General features: G+C 43.0%; 1 protein-coding gene across 4 annotated transcripts in view; it reads right to left on the bottom strand.

Annotated features, from left to right (window-relative positions):
- RAP1GDS1 (Rap1 GTPase-GDP dissociation stimulator 1) overlaps nt 1-20,720 on the bottom strand; it is a 166,008-nt gene that overhangs the window by 94,370 nt on the left and 50,918 nt on the right. The window lies entirely within an intron of this gene.

Here is a 20,720-nt window from a genome sequence, read left to right as displayed (position 1 = left end):
TCATGCTACTTCTCCAAATAGTTTCAGGTTTATAAAAGTTGTTTGCTGCTTTTGATACTTGTTGCTTGATATCTAGCATAGTGTCAACATCATTGCACATCCCTACATAGCATCACCATGCAAAATTGCAGGCTTAAATTTAGATGCCACTTTTGAAAATTTAACCACACAGATATTCACCATTTTTCAGTTCCACCATTCACCAAATTTAGCCATATGCCATTCGCTATTTTCTCCAACTTTTTTATTTAAAAAATAAAAATAATTTAAAAATTCCATAATCACAACCAAAAAGGTGAGTTGCACTGTTTCTACTTAATCCTAATTAACATTTCTTTTGCAAATCAGTTATCCAAATTAGAGGTCTGAGTCCAAATTGAGGTAATTAGGAGCACTAGAGTGAACGATCACTTCTAGGCCCTCTATGGCAGTAGTTCTCAACCAGGAGTACGTGTATCCCTGGGGGTACGCAGAGGTCTTCCAAGGGGTCCATCTACTCAAAATCAGCTCAGACTTCAGAGAAGCCCCCAGCCCAGAGCCCTTCAAAAAGTTCTGGAAAGTCAAAACATATGTGATTTTATATGTTTATTTGAATGCTGTTTACCAAATAAATACATTGATGTTGCTATATTAGTCGTCTATAATTAATTTAGTACAAAAATCTGGGTTACTGTGGTGAAAATAGTGTATCAAGCCTTGGTTCAGGAATTATTCCCCCCTCCACCCCGTTTATACCACTGATTCCTGTGGGAAAAGCGGTTTCAACTTACAACACAATTCTGAGGAACAAATTGTGTCGTAAGTCCGAGGACTCCCTGTACACTGAAATATTTATATTCCAATTGATTTATTTTATAATTATGTGGTAAAAACGAGAGGGTAAGCAATTTTTCAGTAATAGGGTTGTGCTGTGACACTTTTGTATTTTTTATGTCTGATTTTGTGAGCAAGTAGTTTTTTTAAGTGAGGTGAAACTTGGGGGTATGCAAGACAAATCAGCTTCCTGAAAGGGGTACAGTAGGCTGGAAAGGTTGAGAGCCACTGCTCTATGGAGTTACATGCTGATTCCTATTCACTGGCAGGATTAAAGACAGTTCGGATGCACAGCTGAGGAATGAAGGCATTTCTAGAATCTTACTCTATTTCACAGCCAAAAATAACTAACATTCTCAACAGATTTTCAAAAGTTCTTATTTGTCAATCTGGGTTATTTATTTCTGTTATAACCTCTTGTGTCTGAAATACCCCTGGCTGTCTGGACTAGCAATAATCTTTTTGATTACTGTATATTCCAGAAGGCTTCTAATATAGTAGAAAACCTATGTTCCGTGTTCCCTTCTTGTTTATAGTTTCTCCAGCAGTCTTTTTTATGGATCTCTTCACGACCCTTTGTTTTTAGACAGGCAGAATAAAATTTATGGGGCTGATCTTCAACTGGTGCAAATTGGCATAGCTCAACTGAATTCATATGATGATTTACAACAGCTGCAATACTGGCCCATATATCTTATAGTGTACCTCTTTCATGTAGTTACAAGTAATAGAATTACTCCTAGTGCACCCAAACTCAGACAGATCAACATGTTCCAAAATAACATATAAAACTACCCCCATTTGGTCATGAAATACTCTGAGTTAGATTAAAAATCTACTGTTTTGTATGTTTTACCTGTAAATATATTTGGATACAATTTGAAATAACGTAGTTTCTTAGAACACTGACATTCCAGAGTATAAATGTTTTATTCCTTCTTTTTGTTGAAAAACATTTATTCAGGAAGCATGAGTGCAAAGGAATGTTTTTAAGTCTAGACATGCCTCTTATCAAAGCAAGGATGCATTCCACATTACAAACTAATTGTTTATGCGTTATCCTATTTTCCTCCATTTGTTTAATCATCCATTGATTAAGGCAGGGGTGGGCAAACTACGGCCCGCAGGCCGGATCTGGCCCACAAGCCATTTTAAGCTGGCCCGCGAGCCACACCATGCGGCTCGGCCCCGCTTCGGCTGGGGTGCTGGGTCGGAGGCTGCACCACGCACGCAGCTCCCGGAAGCCACGGCGTGGCCCCGCTCCGGCTCCTATGCACTCCAATGGGAGCTGCAGGGGCAGTGTCTGTGGATGGGGCAGTGTGCAGAGCCGCCTGGCCAAGCGTCCGCGTAGGAGCCGGAGAATGGACATGTCGTTGCTTCCTGGAGCCGCTTGAGGTAAGCGCCGCTCGGAGCCTGCACCCGAGCCTCACCCCACGCCCCAACCCTGATCCCCCTCCCACTCTCCAAACCTCTCGAGCCTAGCCCGGAGCACCCTCCTGCACCCCAACCCTCTCATCCCCAGCCCCACCCCAGAGCCCGCACCCCCCGCCGGAACCTGCACCCTTTCCCACACCCCTGCCCCAGCCCTGATCCCCCTGCCGCGCTCCAAACCCCTCAGTCCCAGCCCAGAGCACTCTCCTACACCCCAAACTCCTCATTCCCAGCCCCACCCCAGAGCCCACACCTCAACCCCAATTTTGTGAGCGTTCATGGCCTGCCATACAATTTCTATTCCCCTCTGTGGCCCTCAGGCCAAAAAGTTTTCCTACCCCTGGATTAAGGTCTTCTGGGTTGAAAACATCTGAGCCAAAGCCATAAACAGATATAAAGTTTTATCCATCTTCATTATCTTGTTGATCTTATTCTATGTGTGAAATGTTTGGCTCTAATCAGGCTGTCCTCTGGGTTAATTTAGGATAATAATCCCAGGGATCTGGTGTTTATCAAAGATTTTTCCAACCTAATCCAATAACATTCTTCTTTACTTCCCCTAAATACACTAGGGATCTAAGGTTGGCCACTCAACAGTTTTGGGTTAGATTATATAAATACAACCCTAAAGCTTCAAATGGTATTTGTAACACATTCTTTTAAATATTAGGCCACTTCAAAACCCAAAGAAATTTCATTATGGCTATATGAATTCTTATTATGTAAAATGTCTGACACCTGAATAGAAAACATCAAAACATAATACAAGGCTGACATTTCATTTGTCTTGTGCTGCTTCTCTCCAACCACTTTACAATGTATTTGAAGTTTGGAGTTTCTGAAGGAGGTCCAGGAAATCCGTTTTATGAACATCTACAAAGTTATTGGTAATCTGGGTTTCTAATTACCATGAAGATACAGAAATATTAGAAGTACAGTCACCATTTGATTGTCCTATTGGGAGTACTTCTGTATTTTGTAGATTAAACATGTATTTTAGCATGGAATGAATCTTTCTAATCCCAGAATAACCTTGGAACCAATGTTAGGGGCTTAGTAAATAATGATAGCAAATCTAGATTTATTACAATCTGATACATATTATGTTCTTTAGTAAAAGCTTTGTGGGTAAAATTCAAGCCAGATTCAATGGAAGTTTTGCCATAGACTTCACCATAACCAAGATTTCACCTATAATTTCAATACAATATTTACTCTAACCAGCCTTACTAGTTGCTCAATGGCTAAGGCAAAGAAGATATACCTGCTTTTTTTTTTTTTTTTTTTTTGTTTTTGTTAATTTACTGCCAAATTCTGCTGCCAGATGCACTGGGTTAAATCTTGAGTAAATGAGAGCAGAATAAGACCCTTAAAGAGAAGTTCCCATTAACCAAAGCCTCTGGCTACAAGGCTATTGTATAGTGCAGAAATCCAGTTAAAATGTGGGGCCAAACCTAGTGTATTTTTCTAAACATACAAATAAAAACAGACATGTAACCTACTCAAAATTCTGTGTATCCTGATTGGGCTGAACAGATGAGGTTTGCAATTCATCTGAAATGTATGTCTGTCTATGGTTACAGATTATTTCAGACACGTGTATATCTAAGGCTGTAGAAAATAACATTAAATCATACTATATTTGGGAAATTAGTACATTACCATTTAACTAAAGACTATATCATAGTGCATTTGAGCATGGGGGAAGTGTTATGGTTGGGCATTCAACCTTATCTTTTGTGTTTCCTGATTTCTCAGCACCTAATAATTCAGCCATAACTTTGCGTTAACATATTTTTTGGCATATACATTTGTATTTTGTTGGCCAGCCACAGGGAGTTATGAGACAAAAGCACACCAATCAGGGTATTACAGCCTAAACAAGGGTGCTTCTCTTGTTCATAAAATTACTTGCAGAAGGCTATTGCTTTGCTTGTTTTCTGTATTTTTTTTTCATTCTCTCATATTTTTTTTTACTGAAATGTCAAACATGATATATTAAAAAAAAAAATGCAAAGCCCCCTCACAACTGTAATTCTGATAACTTGTCAGAAATGTTCTACATGTAGCATTCCTCCCACCATAGGAATCCACTCAAAAGCTAGTACAGTCTCAGGTTCTATTATCTATACCAGTGGTAGACAACCTGTGGCCCGTCAGGGTAATCCACTGGCGGGCCGCCAGTTTGTTTACATTGACCGTCCGCAGGCAAGCTGCCTGCAGCTCCCAGTGGTTGCGGTTCACCGTTCCTGGCCAATGGGAGTTGCGGGCCGCGGGGATGTGCTGGCCGCCGCTTCCCGCAGCTCCCATTGGCCAGGAACGGTGAACCGCGACCACTGGGAGCTGCGGGTGGCCATGCCTGTGGATGGTCAATGTAAACAAACTGTCTCGCAGCCCACCAGCAAATTACCCTGACAGGCCGCAGGTTACCCACCACTGATCTATACATTAAGACCCTCTATCATGCTGTCTGGCTTGGCTCACAACTGAGAGTGCCAATCTCAGGTCAGACTGTCAAAAAGTAAGGCAGACACCCCAAACTGGTGGTATAGTCCATACCAGGGGCTCTCAACCTTTTCAGATTACTCTGCCCCTTTAAGGAGTCTGAATTGTCTTGCATACCCCCAAGTTACACCTTACTTAAAAACTGTTTGCTTACAAAATCAGACAAAAAATATAGAAGTGTCATAGCACAACACTATTGCTGAAAAATGGCTTACTTTCTCATTTTTACTATATAATTATAAAATAAATCAATTGGAATATAAATATTGTACTTACATTTCAGTGCACAGTATACAGAGCAGTTTAAATAAGTCATTGTCTGTATGAAATTTTAGTTTGTATTGACTTTGCTAGTGCTTTTTATGTAGCCTGTTGTAAAACTAGGCAAATACCTAGATGACCTGATGTACCCCCGGTGTACTCATACTCCTGGTTGCGAACCACTGTTTTATAATTAGATTTCACTAAGCCAGTAACAAATATGCACTCCTGGATCACTATACCAGTATTACCATGGAGTCACAGGGTACATCTTCACTACCCGCCGTATTGGCGGGTAGCAATCGATTTATCCAGGATCGATATATCGCGTTTCGTTAAGACGCGATATATCGATCCCCGAACGCGCTCACCATCGACTCCGGAGCTCCACCAGAGTGAGCGGCGGTAGCGCAGTCGACGAGGGAGCCGCGGCCATCGATCCAGCGCCGTCTGGTAATTCGATCCAAGATACTTCGACTTCAGCTACACTATTCGCGTAGCTGAAGTTGCGTATCTTGGATCGATCCCCCCCCAGTGTAGACCAGCCCAAAGACAGTCGCCTTACGCTCTCCAGCCTATCTTGCCACCCGGACAAACTGGACTTTGTGATAAAAGGTTATATAAACCAAAAGTTGCATCACATTAGGTTACTCCCAATCCCAAAGGATCAGTCACTTACTGCAAATCAGTTGGTACTCTGGATCTTACGCCAAAAACAATGCTGGTAGCCAATTCTCTTGTAAACTAACTAAAGATTTGTTGGCTAAGAAAAAGAAATGAGAGAGCTATTGAGAGGTTAAAACAGGTAAAATACATTAACATGTGAGTCAAAGTTTGTAAATCCAAATGACAGCAGAGATATTAAACTGATAAAAACAGATAGTAATCTGCTATTTTTCCAAAAGTCTCTCAGGGCTACCCAGAATAACTCTGGGGATCTCTGCCTTGCATCTGGAATGCTTCCTTGTAAGTTCCCAAACAATTCAGAGATGAGGATCTTTCCTTGAATCCATCTTTTATATCTTCTTCATACAGACAGCAAACTGACAGTTTCTGTACTCATGTGGACCTTCCCCTGTTGGCTGTGCATGAGGAATGCAGATTAAGTCTGCATCTGAAGAAGTGAGGCTTTTTAATCCACAAAAGCTTATGCCCAAATATATCTATTAGTCTTTAAGGTACCACTGAACTCCTTGTTGGTTTTGTGAATTCCCATTGTGAACTCAATGGTCTTTGCTTTGAAGTTAGCACTAGTCTTTGATGAGTAATTTAGCTATAAAGATATACATAATGCAAATGCCTGCCATTACCTAGGAATAGATAAGTGAGAACAATACTAGTAACATCCCATTAGTTTTCATGAAGTTCTAATATCTGAATACACTCTTTATTAACACACCTTTGATCTAGGGTTATTTAACCACAGGGTGTACATAATGTAGAAAGAATGAGGAGTACTTGTGGCACCTTAGAGACTAACAAATGTATTTGACGTTCTTTTTGCTGATACAGACTAACACGGGATAATGTAGAAGTAATGTAACAGCAAACCTCAGGATATAAGTATCAGAGGGGTAGCCATGTTAGTCTGAATCTGTAAAAAGCAACAGAGGGTCCTGTGGCACCTTTGAGACTAACAGAAGTACTGGGAGCATAAGCTTTCGTGGGTCAGAACCTCACTTCTTCAGATGCAAGCCTGAAGAAGTGAGGTTCTGACCCACGAAAGCTTATGCTCCCAGTACTTCTGTTAGTCTCAAAGGTGCCACAGGACCCTCTGTTGCTTTCCTCAGGATATAGACAGCTGAAATCAATACAATCAACACCTCCTTCAATCTCTATTAGCATAGGAGTGAATTAGTTTGAAAACATACTAACACTTAACACTTCTTTGATATTCACATACAAGTGAATTGTCCTGTGGCTTTGACTTGAGCTGGTCTGTCAGCATCACACCCTCCACGCTGTGAAAACACATTTAAAGATGGATTCCAGAGCTAAATGTGCAGTTTGGAAAGTTCTATCATCATGGTGTTACTAGACCCTCATGGATGTTGTGAGGATATATCAATTGAAGTTTGTGAGGTGCTCAAATACTACAATGATGGAGGTCACATGAACAAGTAAGTACACGGGTAGATAAATAGACCCATGATAGAGAGATACATGCAGTAGGTAGACAGCACAGGACTTCCGCAGAGATGACTCTGGGCCTCAGACAGGTTTGCTAACATCTGAGTGGTCTTGAGTGATCTGCAAATTGTAGGGAATGAACTCGCTGCCCATTCTTCAGGCAGTAAGGTGGAGGGACAAAACCATCCTGCCCCGAAAATCTACAAAATGGTTTTCTTTTCACCCAGGTTTCCTCCCATGGATTTTTCTTCAGGAGAGGACAATTTAGTTTCTTTCTTTTACCAAGTTATATAAAGTAGCCACCAGATAAGCTACTTGTTTCCCTAGCTCATTATGCAGAAAAGCGGCTTCATGTTAGTAAACCAGCCGCAAATTAAATGTAGTAATAGTAAACACAAAATCAACCAGAGCTTAGAAGTGAAGTTAATCTTACTGGCAGCTTTTCTTTGTAGAGCCACAATAATTCTGTAGCACATTGGAGTAAACTTCTGTGGCACAGCAATTCCTCATCCATTTTTTGATTGCTATGACAAAGCTACAATGCATATAACTTACAGCTGCCTTTTTCTACATCAATAAAATTCACTCTTGATTACAACATACTAGTCCCTGCATACACATAATTAATCCAAGAATTGACAGCGAAGTCATATATCAAACATGGAAAAACATGTAAATGTTTATATATATAAAATTTAATTCCTGTGGCTGGTTCTGTAGAATCCCAACATTTTATATGGAGCATGACAGATTCTATTTCTCTGCAGCTGACGTCACCTACGACTCATGCACTGCAGTCATCCTATAAAAATCTAAACTAGGAAAAGCTTAGCAATTTATAGACCGTTCTTGGTGGAGGTTGGGGAAAATTCAAGCATTCACATTCTCCTTCTGGAAACAATAGGCCAGATTCTCAGCTTGTGTGAATGCATGTGGCTCCACTGAGATCAATGGTGCTATGCCAATTTATGCCAGCTAAGGAGAACTTGACCCAGTACTGCTATTTCTTAATTATATTGGGATAATCTCTGAAAATTGTACTCAGGCAAAACTCCAACTGATGTCAGTTGGCTTCGTTGAGGGTCTGGCACAAGTACCACTGAATACAGAGTTGAGCCTGAGTAAGACATGTAGCATGTGCCTGTTGTTTTAAATAATTTCTAATAAGTGTTTTCTCTTCTGCTCCTTCCGGTGGTTGAACCTCTCTAATCTGGCACTCCCTGGTCCAGCAACATCCGTGGTCCAGCATAGGCGCCAATTCCATGGGTGCTCCGGGGCTGAAGCACCCACGGGGAAAAATTAGTGGGTGCGGAGCATCCACTGGGGCCAAGCTCCCACCTCTGCCCCCTTCGCCTCTTGCACACCGGTGGCTCCATGCTTACCAACTACTCCTCCCTCCCAGCACTTCCGGAGCACCGCGAATCAGCTGATTCATGGCATTTAAGCTCTGGAGGGAGGGGGAGGACCAGGGGCTGGCGACTGGGAACCCGGGTGAGGGGCTGGCGGCTGGGATCCCAGGTGGCAGTGGAGCCCCCGGGCGGGGGGCCACGCTGGGTGCAAAGCCTGGGGGTGCTGCAGCAACCCGCCACACCCCTACTTCTCGTGCCTATGGAGAGCCTCTGGCATTTTGCATTGATCTCCCATGGTTTGGCAAATTCTCTGGTTTGGCACCGGTCAGGTCCCGAGGGTGCCGGACTAGAGAGGTTCAACCTGTAGTCTCCTGGCATCTAAGATCTTAAGTTTTATTTTGTGCCTCTAGCCAAGCCAAGTGACCAGGAGTGACTGGCATTAGTATCTGGTGACAGATACTAACTAAAATATATGCATAAAAATGAATAAACACCCCTTCAGACAAAGTTCTCTTTCTGTGTGAATATATTTTATAAATGGTAGGGAGAGGGTGGATAATACGTTTCCTAAAGATACCATCGGTGGAGGCTTTTCACTCCTGGGCCTCAGATGGGATTGGCTAGATAAATATCCCCCTAGTCAAATATCAACTAAAAATATTTGGTTAAATTTGGCTTGCCAAATGTTTGCTGGTATTTATTAGGTTTAGCAAACTATTTGGTTCACCCATGTCTGGTACTGTAAGTGGGTGTATATGTTTTAGTTAGTTTGTATAACAAATGGTAGGATAAATCATAAGGCTAGACAAAAGACATAGCAACTCCAGCCAGGCTGTGAGTATCAAAAGACCAGTAGAGAAGGACTGAAAGGCATAGAAGAAAAAGCTGCAGGTTGAGTAAAAAACTTAAGAGCTCTGACATCCATCACAACTTGCCAACCCATTAAATATGAGACACATTGTGGGTAATATAAGAAAAGCAATTGTAATATGTTTTAACACACTTAAAGGTTAAACACTGCCTGCAAAGTAAATGAAATAGAAATTGTCAGACACTAAACAGTTAAACACCAGAAAGTAAGGAAATTAATTTGTTTCCACTGCAACCCATAACTCAATCACATTGCACATATGCAGAGAGCAGTTAAAGAGAGCACCGTATTCGGTAAGATAATCATACGTACATGCAATATGGCCAAGTTACAGCTGCTGTGGGAATGACAAATTTGTATTTCTTTTGTTTAAAATATTAACCCAAACGTTACATTCACATGCCAGCAGGGGAAGGGATTGCATCTATTATTTAAAAGTATACCCCCAAAGTGTATATAAAGTAATACTTCCATCTTTGAGTTATGATGATGTGAACAACCAATTAAAAGTATCAAGTCTTGTGGTTTATGATGTCACTAGAAACTTCCAATGGAATTACTGACTTATTAAAGGATATTGTAGTGAGGCACAGTAGCCTTCCTCTGAACCTGAGACGGAGGGACCACTACAGATAAGGTTTTCCTCTATTACATACTTGTCCAGGTCATTTATTATGACAGCTGTGATGGACAGACATTAATATTAATGCAAAATGATATTAATAAAGTTATTATCATTTTTGTTATGACATTAAGCTTGCCTGCGTCTTTACTGATGCTTAGGATATATATTTATCATTCCTTTCATACATATGGTGCTTGGAGAAAAGTACTTCCTTCCCATGCATATATTTTTTGTTTATTTAATTATATTAAATATTCAGGCTAACCAAAGGAATTCTGCATTGTCACCCTGGAGACAAACAAATGTCAGGAAAATAGTTCTCCTTAGCCATAAAACCATGTTTATTACCCATAAGAATGTCTCATCTAAACTAAAACACCTCTGTTTACATAAAATATCAGTTTGGTACAAACTTAATCCTCACTCACGAAATGATTTGGGAAAAGACTTGATTGTCACAAGAATGTAGGGTTGTGTTATTAGAGCAATATGTCTTGATGCAAAGTGAACTTTTTTCATGCTCCCAAGAAAAACTTATAAATAAAGAATTTTAGATATATCCTTGTTGAAATTAATTTTATGATTACTCCAAATGCTTCATTCAGAAATATCTCTAGGAAAAACATATGTAGCTGGAAATCTTTTAAACCTTTGTTCATTTTTTAAATGTTGAAATGCCAAAGCATTTTGAATGGCACATTTGCAAATATTTTAACTAAATACAAGTGTCTAATGTAATTTCCTAATATCATTGCTGTGTAAATGGTAAAATGCTTTATGTACCAGCCTGGAGCCTAATGATCTTGCTAAAATAATTACTAATGTAAGAAGCCGTTTAAGTTCAGAATAGTTATATTAATGGGGAATTAATTATTACTAGCAGTACTCAAGTTACTCCCTCTCTCAACTCAGGAAGACAAGAACAATCATCTCTCTAAAAACTGTTTTAAAGAATCAACAACTTCTTTAATAACTATTTAAGCTAAGGACTGTTGAAGAAATCATTAATTTAAAAAGATTGTTTTTGAGAACTAAAAAACTTTTTATAAAAAACAGAAGTGCTTGGACTCTCTAAAACAGTATTTTCATTTCCTGTTGAACTCTAATCAAGCTAAAGAAATTTCTCAGAAATTGAATAAATAAAGAGATAAAACTCTAACTTTAAAGATATTCTTGAGAATCTCCCATGACAAAGACAAAGGAAATACATCTGTCAATAAATAATTATAACTCTAATGCACATATACATGAACAAACTACATATTCATAAGATGAAGAGGCTTCTAAGGGCAACCCATGGAGGTACTAAGCCAATCTGAACCTAAACAAGCCCGAAATCTGTGCATTTTCTAATCATTTCATGGAAATAGGAAAGAGAAGAATATAAAAAAACCTCAGAAGTGAGCATCCCTCTCACTCATACACCCTCTGCTACTCTGCTTAACAGCAAGAACTCATCAACTTATCCTGTCAAACTTTTCAAGCAGGCTGCCACAGACAAATAAGAAAAACAGAGAAGACTCAAGAAAAAAACAGCCATAGGAAACCACCCCAAGACTTCAACATGGATTGGTGAGAGAAGTTAACTAAGGCACTGCCAACGATTAGATTTAAACTCTAGTAATGATTTTACTGGGATATGGAAATCCTGTTGTTTTTAAGATGACAACAGTTTCTCCTGTTAATCACCAATGGTTAGACCATGTATTCTTGAAAAGGAGATGGGACTAAATACTGGTAAACAGCAAAATAGTGGGATTTAATTGGATTTAAGATTCTTAATATTTGTAATTGGCCTGACTTAAGAAAGCTCCTTAAGTGGCTCCTTCTATTTCAATATTTTCTTCCATTTCATAGGATTTAGTTAGATTGTTTACTTTGCCCTGTTATAAACTACTTGATTATTAATAATAACCGACAGGAGCCATCTGCCCTTTAACAAGTTCTGTTGCCCAATTATAAACAGCTTAAGTATCTATGAGATACTAAATTGGGCTCACAATAAATTTCAGAAGCAATATACTTAGGCTTAGAAGGATTAGATTTATCCGTAAACACTGGTAAATATCAATTTCATGGTACACACACAACCCAATGAAAAAATATTTCTATCTACAGTAATCAAAATTTACAGATCGGCAAAGGGAGAAAAATGCTACTTGAGAACTTATTAGAGCTTGATTTAAGGATACTTACACTATAGATTTTGACATGAGCAGCTGACAATTTGTGTTTTAAGTTCTAATGCTTTAACTTTTTGAATTTCAATGTCTACTGCCCTTACATAATTATTGTCTGACTCCCCGCTATTGCCTGACCACTCCATAATTTCTCGCAACTGTGAAAATTTAAATTGATAAAAATAAAAAACTTAAAATTAAACATTGATCTCATCCATCAAAATGATAAAAAAAATTAAAATTGAATTCTGTCAAGCCTAAATATACGTTCGTCTTCACTTACTAAAGAAAAGTCCTCAGAGGCAGCCCACTCTCAAAGGTGTCATCTCTGCTAAAAGCTCTCCACAGGCAGGCATACAGAAGAGATTGTAACAGACATAACCAGTTTATCATTTGTGCAGTATTGTTTTGTTTGATGTTTTCTTTTCCTTTCTTTAATAATAAAATAGCCAGTGTTAATAACTATGATTATTTTGCTTGGCTGTAATCATGGTTTCCCTTAAGGTACACCTCTACCCCGATATAACGCGCCCCGATATAACACAAATTCGGATATAACGCGGTAAAGCAGTGCTCCGGGGGGGCGGGGCTGCGCACTCCGGTGGATCAAAGCAAGTTCGATACAACGTGGTTTCACCTATAATGCGGTAAGATTTTTTGGCTCCTGAGGACAGCGTTATATCGGGGTAGAGGTGTATGTAGAAGAACCTCTGTGGCTAAACTAATGGGAGTCACACATCTGAGTTGGCAGTACAAGGAACAATTAATAAGAGTTGCCCTCCCATTTTCTATTTCTCAAAACTAAATATTTTTAGTCATTTTAAAAATAAAGTTACTCGGCACCCAACAACTAAAATGACCCTTTCTATTCCATATAGTATTAATGAACTATAATAGCAGTTTCATTTTCATTTGTATAAGCCTGTTATAAGCTCCTATGTATTATACAACTACTAAATTGAGGAACGAATCTAATCTTTTACATTCAGGGGCTCCTTTGGCACAAACACTGATATTTTTGTTTAAACATCTGACCTTGCTAGATGGAAATGAGACAGGAATTTCCCTATATAAGCCATATTCTGAACCACCTACCTAGACATTATTTAATTCCACCTTCAAAAGAACAGACTAGCTGTAAAATTGTCATTATGGCCTTATTCCATGTAATCTGGAGACAGTCTGTACAGCATGAGCAGACCTTGGAGCAGTACTGGAAAATTTTCCTCTAAACTTAAAAAAAAATTATGATATGGTCTGGAAAGGTTTAATCCTTTCAAATGGATTTTAACCAGGATATAGTCTCAAGTCTATGGCTTCCAAATGTGACAAATCTGACAGCTATTTAAGCATAGTATATTGTTGCAGTACAGCACACTAGTTTTCCAATTACACCCCCTGCTTCAGGCCAGGACCTGGTATCATGATTTTAAAGCATAAGTAAATATCTAGATAAAAAGAAAAATAACCTAAAATGAAGATGTAGTATCAAAACCTTTCCTTCACAAAACAGAGGATCACATTTTTAGATCTCAGATGAGATGTTTGACTTGAACCTGTTTCAATTCTGCTCTGTGAGGAGTATGGAACTTTCCTCTCCTCTCATCCTACTAGGCCATGGTCTCTTGTTTTATCAGTGACCTTATGTGAGGACACTAATGCATTCCGGTTATTGTCTATTAAGGTAAAATGTTCCTTCTGCTATGCCTGTGAGAGAAGCACTAATGAAACTTATTACTTATGTTAATGGTACACAAAATTTACTATTATTCCATCCTTAATTTTGTTTGATGTCTAAGTTTTAGTATTTAAAGAGACACTGCCTACTTGTTTTAGCTTAAGATATACAGTATTCCTTTGGTTCCTTTCCACAGTTTTATTCTGGAGCTTTATTTTAATTTACCTTTAATAGTTTTTAAGACATACCTTACTTGCTTCAGTCTCTCTTACTCCCCTTCCCCACCAGCAGGACAATTGAGATTGTGTTCATGTGTCTGTGTGTGGGACACATGCACGTAGCTGTCAAATCCCTAACGCACTGAGCACAACAATGCACTGGGTCTGCCATTATTGTATGCAGTATTGTTGTAGCCGTGTCAGCCCCAGGATATTAAAGAAACAAGGTGGGTGAGGTAAGATCTTTTATTGGACCAACTTCTGTTGCTGAGAGAAACAAGCTTTGGAGCTTACACAGAAACTCTTCTCTCTTACAAACAGAAGTAGTCCAATAAAAGATATTGCCTCACCCACCTTGTCCCTCTGTTTAATTTTATACTTTTTGCGTGTTCAGATTTTATTAAACAATATTTTTGGCATGTCTCTTCTGTCTCTACTAGCAGCACCCCCTTCTTTGCTGGTTCCTGGAAGATTCCTAGAGGTGAGGGAAGAGTGAGACTTCCTCATGAAGATTTTTTAGGTACAGACGGCATTATAAGGAGGTAATGAGCTGGCAGGGAGATGAGGCAGACTCGCCGAGCAAGGGCAGTTGTAAAACGGGTAAAGCGCTACTAAAGGAGAATGGCAGCATTTTACATCCACTTTGCACTGGTATAAATGACTATACAAAACGCCAGGTAATGAGGAATCAGGCCCATGGGATTTGACTCTTCTGGACATAGACCTGGCCCCACATTAGCATCCAATCCAGTACAAGTACAACCATCCAATCCGTCTTATTATTGAAGAAAGAAAATTCCTCTACAAGGAAATTATTTTGTATTGTAGTAGTACCTAGAGGCCACAGTCTGGGATCAGGGGCCCGCTGTTAGGCACTGTACATTTTTATAATGAAAACACATTCCCATTTTCAAACCTCTTTCTAGGTGGCAGCAGCCTGCGTTGACCAGACTATCCACCACTTACAACAGTTCCACTGAAAGGGTTTTCTTTTTTTCCACAATAGTCAGTTTTAAAAACGCAGCAATTACTTAGCCTGTGAAAACATTAATCACCACTGGCACGCTCATCTCTTTGACACACATTCCACCTCCACAAATAATCGTTATACCAAGATGACTTGGAAGGATGTTGAATGGATGGATGTTGAGAGGAAGTTTAGAAGGCACAGAGAGAAGGATGGTCATAATATATTACTAGATCATTAATAACTGACCACTGGCTGCGAAGTTAGGAAACTTGATCTCTTATAGCAATCTGTTAGACCAAACTTATTAACGGGTGCAACCCAACAAATAATTTAAGAGGATTTTTAAAAAATTGTATGTTGCTTCTCACAGTTTAAAGCAAAACAGAAATTGTTTTTATTGACATTTGGTCAATTTTTTAACAGTGCCCAAATGTCTTAGGAGCCTATGCCACATTTTCAAAACTGATTTAGGTACTTAGGAACCTAAGTCCAATTGTCTTTCAATGAGACTGTCTTTTTTGAAAGTTTTATCCACTGCTGCTCAACTGCTGTTTGATTTTACATTCAAACCCTTATTTTATTTTGGTTTTGCTTTCTTCCAACCTAAAATGGATTAGTGTTATGTATACTATCTTTAAGGCCTCCACTGAGATCATCTCTATACAATGGGAAATTTTATAACATCATTTTGGACTACGCAAAAATCTCTTGCATGTTTTGATACTCAGCCATTGGCAAAGATACTTTTCTTCACACATGACAGGTATATCTATAAACAGAGTGGCACATAAACCACTTTGTGGTTGGAAGCATTAGTCTTTGTGTCACAAACCCATAATTCTCCATTTCAAGCTAATGGAATTTATCAGCTCCTTTGGGGTACTGTCAAGTTAAAAAATTAAGTACACAAAAATAGAGTAATTACCCCAAACTGGAACCTTTTCCTTTATTAGGATGGGCAGCTTGTCACCTCATATATGCTCTGAAGTAAGGTTTTGCTAATTTGAAGAATCCCTAGAATTTCTTAGTGTTTCTCAGTAATATACTAAGATACCAGGATGGGTCATTTTACTCTTCATATTTCATTAAGGGTGATATTAGGTTTTTTGAAAAGGAAAAAATTATTCTGCCTTTTAATGATGTAATCTTAAAACCTATCCAGCAATTTTTCTTTCAGAAATATCCAGCGTATACTCAGAGAGTTGGATGGCTTGAGGAATTAGAAATGAGCTATAATAGGGTTACCATATTTTGTGCCTCCAAATGGAGGACACTCCACGGGGCCCCGGCCCCGCCCCCAGCCCCGCCCACGCCCCCTCCCCAACTCCGCCCCCTCCCCAAAGTCTCCGCCCCCTCCCCTGCTTCCCGCGAATATTAAATTCGCGGGAAGCCTGAAGCTGGTAAGGGGGTGTGTGGGGGGAGCAGGCGCGGCCCAGGCTGGCCCCCCGGCGGCGCCAGCCTGGGTCGGCTCGGGCCCTGGGGTGCCAGCCCCGGCCGACCACCCCCAGCCCGCCCAGCACTGCCGGCCCCCGGCGGCCCAGCGCACCCCCCCCCGCTATCCCGGACCGGCTCCCGGCCCCGCGGCCCAGCGCACCCCCTGGCGGCCCGGCCCCGCGACCCCGGACCGGCCCGCGGCCCCGCGCACCCCCGGCTCCCCGCCCAGCCCCGCGGCCAGGCGCACCCCCCGCTACCCCGGACCGGCTCCCCGCCCGGCCCCGCGGCCCGGCGCACCCCCCCGCTACCCTGGACCGGCTCCCCGCCCGGCCCCACGGCCAGGCGCACCCCCCCGCTACCCCGGACCGGCTCCCCGCCCGGCCCCGCGGCCCGGCGCACCCCCCCCCGCTACCCCGGACCGGCTCGCGGCCCCGCGCACCCCCCCCGCTACCCTGGACCGGCTCCCCGCCCGGCCCCGCGGCCAGGCGCACCCCCCCGCTACCCCGGACCGGCTCCCCGCCCGGCCCCGCAGCCCGGCGCACCCCCCCGCTACCCCGGCCCGGCTCGCGGCCCCGCGCACCCCCCCGCTACCCCGGCCCGGCTCGCGGCCCCGCGCACCCCCCCGCTACCCCGGCCCGCGGCCCGGCGCACCGCCCGGCTCCCGGCCCGGCACCGCGCCCCCGGCTCCCCGCCCGGCCCCGCGCCTGGCCCGGCACCATGCCCCCGGCCCCGCGACCCCGGCCCGGCCCCGCACCGGCCCGGCCAAAGAGGCCCCGCCCGAGCCCTCCATCCCTCCCTCCCGATTTTCCCGGACATGCCCGGCTTTTGGGGATTTCCCCCCGGACGGGGATTTGAACCCCCAAAAGCCGGACATGTCCGGGAAAATCCGGACGTATGGTAACCCTAAGCTATAATGACTCTCTTCTCCAAGTGGCTGATTCAAATCCAGCCCAGGATTGAAAGGTATCATCTGAAGGCTGTTGGGTGTTTGTTGGATCCCCTGGGAAAATATCCATAACTGGCACTAATTTGCTGGCAACCTAGTTAGCTGTTTCAGCAGAGAGAAGAAGAATTGAATGGCCACAGGGGATTAACTCTCCTCTTCCTTCTAGAACAGTTAGGTGAGAAGGGGTGGGCCGTGTGTGTATGTGTTGGCGAGCAGTGCTACTGTGTGTGAGGCTTGGTCTACACTAGCAACCTATGTTGGTATAACTGTTGCTCAGAAGTGTGGAAAATCCACACCCCAAGCAATGCAGTTATACGGGGGGTGGGGGGAGGGCGCCGAGTCCGGCCGCGGCCCCGCTCTCCCCGGCTGGCTGGAGCGCTGGGAGGAGGACGGAGAGCCCGGCCAGGGCCCCGCTCTCCCCGGCCGGCCGGAGCGCGGGGAGGAGGGCGGCGAGCCCAGCCACGGCCCCACTCTCCCTGACCTGCTGGAGCGCCGCAGAGAGGGCGGCGAGCCCGGCCGCAGCCCCGCTCTCCCTGACCGGCCGGAGCGCCGCGGGGAGGGCGGCGAGCCCAGCCGGGGCCCCGCTCTCCCCAGCCGGCTAGAGCGCCGCGGGGAGGGCGGCCCTGCTCTTCCCGGCCAGCCGGAGCGCCGGGGGGAGGGCGGCGAGCCCGGCTGCGGCCCCACTCTCCCCGGCCAGCCACAGCGCCGGGGGAGGGCGGCGAGCCCGGCTGCGGCCCCACTCTCCCCGGCCAGCCACAGCGCCGGGGGAGGGTGGCGAGCCCGCCGCGGCCCCGCTCTCCCTGACCAGCCGGAGCACCACGGGGAGGGCAGCGAGCACAGCTGGGGCCCCGCTCTCCCCGGGTGAGCGCCGCCCCCCTCCAGGTGCCGCCCCAAGCACATGCTTGGAGGGCTGGTGCCTGTAGCCGGCCCTGGTTATACCAACCTAACTCCTGGTGTATACAGCGCTATGTCGATGGGACATAGCTACCGCCTCTTGGGGAGGTGGATTACCTATGCCGACAGGAGAAGCTCTCCTGTTGGCATAGGTAGTGTCTTCATTAAAATGCTACAGCAGCTCAGCAGCATTGGTGCAGTTGCGCCATTGCAGCATGTTAAGTGTAGACAAGCCCTAAGTGAGTATAAGAGATGGGGATAAGGTGAAGTGGGGGAAATACACAGGCGACAAGTATGAAGAAGATCTGAGGAAATTAAAGAATATACAGGAAAGAAATAAGAGGGAGGTGGGAGGACAGAAAAAAAACATACTGAAGGAAAGCAGACACTGAAAAAGACAGAGAAAAAGAGATACCACATACAGCATATAGAATCTTTAAGTAGGGTGACCAGATAGCAAGTGTGAAAAATCGAGACAGAGTGTGTGAGGTAATAGGTGCCTATATCAGAAAAAGCCCTGAATATCGGGACTGTCCCTATAAAATCGGGACATCTGGTCACCTTGTCTTTAAGTGACTGTCAGAAGGAAGCTGGCCCTCTGAAAGCATCTGGGGCCCAGCCTACCTCTGACAGACTCCACAAGGGGAAATGAGGCAGCTCAGGTTCACCTGGGAGTAGTTAACTCACTGAGTAACTGGGATTAAGTTAATTAGGCAGGGAAGCCTCTGGGCATGATAAAAGACTACAGGAAGTGGAAAGGGGTGCAACAAGGGTCTGAGAAGAATTGGTTTTGGCTGTTCCAAACAACCCAATGGAGAGGATGGGGCTGGGTTTCCCCACCCACTCCAGCCAAGTGCTTTGGAGAAGAAGGCTTGAAACCCAGGAGACCTAGGGTTGTCTAGCTTCCACTAGCACTATGGGGCTTCCAACTCTCCATTACCCTGAAGGGGGCAGAGGCTGGGTCATAACAAGGACTTGACCAACACCGAATTGACAGTATAAGGGGAAGCTAACAGACCCAGTCCCCATGTTGCAGTGACCCATAAAATTCTACCTTAGCTACAACCTGAACCATTTTGCACGTACTAACTGGGTACTGGGATTTATTTATGGACCCTCACAGGTAATGGTACACAATTCATTTAACTCCAAGCCCTGGGATGTTTTCACATCACAAACACTTCTTCCTATCCCATACTCTTTAAACATGAAGGTGTTCAATGGTGGTAAATGTTGCAGATACCTTACAAAGGACTCTAAAAAACCATGGATTCCCTTCCTTGAAGAGAAGTTGATCAAAAACAAACAACAACAACAAAAACCCCAGGCGCGACACTTTCCTGGCTAAGGTCTCCCTGTGAACTACTCAGGATGAAAAAAATGCACCAACATTACCTCCTGACCTGCAGACACTGTTGTGTAATCCATAAAGCATCTCTAACAGTGTTTAGCTTCTAGCGTTAAAATTTCACAAAATATCTTACAGTTACACAGCCATGAAATTATGACTTGTAGAATGGCATCTTGGAAGAGAAATCAGATCAGCTGATTAATATGGACTTTCGAGGAGAGTATTGATATGTTACAGAGATCAGGTATAGCAGAGGTTTATTTTGTTTAAAAATGAAAAGAAGAAAAATTCTAATCAGAAACTTCATTTTACCTAATACATGTAATCAGATTATTTATATTGGTCCTAACAAAGTATGTGAAGTTGAAACCTTACATGGATCTTTCCTTCACATCTTCTGCCAGTGTCCCATGATCAGAAAGTTAGAGATGGACAAGTTCTATAGACTGCTGTCTCCATTTTCCCTAAAATGTTTCTGTTTGTGGAACAGGACCCTGTAGAGCTTAGGGAACAAAAGCCATCTCATTTTCCTCTTCACAATGTTAGTTCTGTCATCATCCAATGTGTTTAAGACTGTAGTGTACTTAGAAATCCAATCTTTCCCTTCTAATGAAAACATCATGGAAATTAATGTGTGATCAAACATGTAAGGAAAATAATGTGCTATATGGTTGGATTGGCAACCTGTGCCACCTTCACTCAGAGTAAGTGAAAGTGCTGAATGCCATGCTCATGCTACCCAAGCACAATAGTGCACAAGTTTTTGATCTGAAAGAGAAATACCTTGCCCTTTGCTTTCTGCATGTAGACTACAATTGGAAAAGTAACTTACTCCATATGCCAGGGACTAGCTCTGTGAATGTCCATGGCTTTCACTATCTTTTTTTTTTTAATCTTTGTCACTATCTGATTCGCACACAAGTTATATGAGACTTTCTTTTTAATAAAACAGCCAATCCAGCAATTCTATTGATTGTGTTACTTGCATTGCTTCACATTAGAGTACTACCTCCATCATTTATTGATGTGATCATATGATGCAAAATTTGAAGGGACAATAAAAC

This window comes from Malaclemys terrapin, chromosome 5 (assembly GCF_027887155.1).
Source record: "Malaclemys terrapin pileata isolate rMalTer1 chromosome 5, rMalTer1.hap1, whole genome shotgun sequence".
In the NCBI taxonomy this organism is placed as follows: Eukaryota; Metazoa; Chordata; order Testudines; family Emydidae; genus Malaclemys; species Malaclemys terrapin.
This window is presented reverse-complemented; position numbering and strand designations above follow the sequence as displayed.